Raw genomic sequence first — 2,028 nt, forward strand, 5'->3', positions numbered from 1 at the left:
TACTATGCTTCCTTCATTATTCTAACCCGGGGCGCGGCTTTATGCCTACTTTGTATTTTGTGAGCGCACCGGGTTCACCTAAGTTAACCGAGTCTACACGCACGCGCTCGCCTCGCACGCGGCCTACTTTTCCAGTGTGTCTGTCTATCGCACATGCGGAGAGGGAGAGAGAGTGGATAGAGAGGCGGATTCTTTCGCAGGCTGCTGTTGCTGTGCCAATGCGCAAACAGTCCTCCACGCCGTGGTGGGATAGGTCTCCCTAAAATCGAGGCTGCGCTCGAAACGATCATGCGATTGAGTGACGGGCGCGTCGTCATGCCTCCCGTGTCTCTCCCCTGCTGTTCCACGGTGCGATCGGTGAATCTGCGTTCCGCAATCCCCTGGGATCTACCGTACGTACCGCCCTCGATAGCTCTGCTATCGGCGTCTTTCTCACAATGAATGGCTGCTTGTAGCAAAGGGAAAGCGGGCGGAGAGAGAGAGAGAGAGAGAGCGTCCCTTCCACTGAAAGGCTCCGCATCAACTTCCCAGCAGCGAGGCGGTGAGTGTCTGTCTGCCGCTGCATGAAGCTCTCCGCCGGGGTCGTCTGAGGATCAGCGACGGTGGGGGGAGGACGTGTGTCCCGTGGCCGGGTAGGTGACTCTGCTTTAACAGCAGCACGGAGTGTATATTGGGTTTGATAATGAAAAGTATTCAGCCTACTGTACACAGAACTAACTTTTGTCATTGTGCGCAAGGTATGTGATCTGGGGGATGGGCTCCAGGTTGGCACGGCCATAAACTTTATATTCACCTTGATCGTCGTTCTTGTTGTTCCCACACTCAAATGAAACCTCAGCGCTTCGTAGCAGTCAGAGGCAGGGAGGGTTTCAAAGTGCAGTAACGTTACAGATCATCATAACGTTACTGCGATGGATGCTGGAAATAAATGCGCTGAACGCCAGGTTGGGACGTTTTTAAAGTGAATTTGTGCCTTGTTGTGCGGCTCCCACCCCCCGCTCCTCTCCTCTCCTCTCCTCTCTCTCTCTCCGCTGCGTGCCGCACTGGTTCCGTCTGGCTCTGCGTGTCCTGGGATGACCTGTTGATGTCGGGAAAATGGAGAATGGCAGGGGGAGCGACCCCCCCCCCCCCCCCCCCCCATCCCCATCCCCATCCATCCCCAAATATATTGAAATAAGTGACATTTGGTTAGGCTACTGCTGACAGCCGCCGGGTATGTTGTTGGTCGTATCACGGGATTGTCGCTTATTATTGTTCGCCACTTTTAATTAATCAATGACAGCCTCGAAGTGGAGTGTGGGGGGACTCTCGCGAATTAAATCACTTGTAATGTTGATGTTCCAGCTGTTAATGTGGATGCTGCTGCTGGCCTGGCGGAACCCAAAAAATATTGAAGTGTGTTAGCTTTAGCCAGCTGGGTAGCTGCTGGGCCTGCGGATTGAGGGAGGGTGGCACATCAAAACATCTACGCTACCGGAAGGTGGCAAATAAAAAATCGCTGACTTGTCTTTATATTGACTCAAGCGGATTTGTTCAGAATGTAATCGGGATTTCGTGAGTAGCTAGTTAACCGTCAGCTGACAGCACGAAATAGAGCATTTTTACTGGCCGTTCTGTGTCGCCCTCCGGATGCCAGCAGTCCCCGGGCAGACAGACTGGCACGGTGCGACCTTATCTACTCTGCTTGATCTTGCATCCTCCGGGGAGGACGGACGCACGTAGGCCATCACTGATAGCTCACTGACAAGGTATAATAATAATATGCTCCGGAACCGGTTAACGGCAAAGTAGCTGTAAACTTCAGGGTTAAAGTTTGTTTGACTGTGTGTGGCATTTGGTAGCCTATATGGCACGGGTTCTCAAACACTGGGTCGGGACCCATTTGTGGGTCGCGGACAAATCTTTTTGGGTCCCTTAATTTTTTTGTTTCCTACATTTTGACAAAACATTTTCAAAAAGCATTCAGAATAAAACAAATATTATATATAATAATTTCTCTTAGTAATTTAATTATAAATAATACAAATC

At 50.8% G+C, this 2,028-nt stretch overlaps 1 protein-coding gene across 3 annotated transcripts in view; it reads left to right on the forward strand.

Moving 5' to 3' along the window:
- The first annotated feature begins 354 nt into the window (after nt 1-354).
- The window catches only part of nacc1a (nucleus accumbens associated 1, BEN and BTB (POZ) domain containing a), a 29,603-nt gene continuing 27,929 nt past the window's right edge, over nt 355-2,028 (forward strand). For 2 of the 3 annotated variants that reach the window (XM_080724262.1, XM_080724264.1), the window contains exon 1: nt 355-632. The gene's annotated coding sequence lies outside the window, so the exon portion shown is untranslated. Of the gene's footprint in view, nt 633-1,654; nt 1,749-2,028 lie in introns of those variants that run through there. The other variant, XM_080724263.1, reaches the window with a different exon arrangement.

This window comes from Nannobrachium achirus (genome assembly GCF_963921795.1).
Source record: "Nannobrachium achirus genome assembly, chromosome: 4".
Taxonomy (NCBI): domain Eukaryota; kingdom Metazoa; phylum Chordata; class Actinopteri; order Myctophiformes; family Myctophidae; genus Nannobrachium; species Nannobrachium achirus.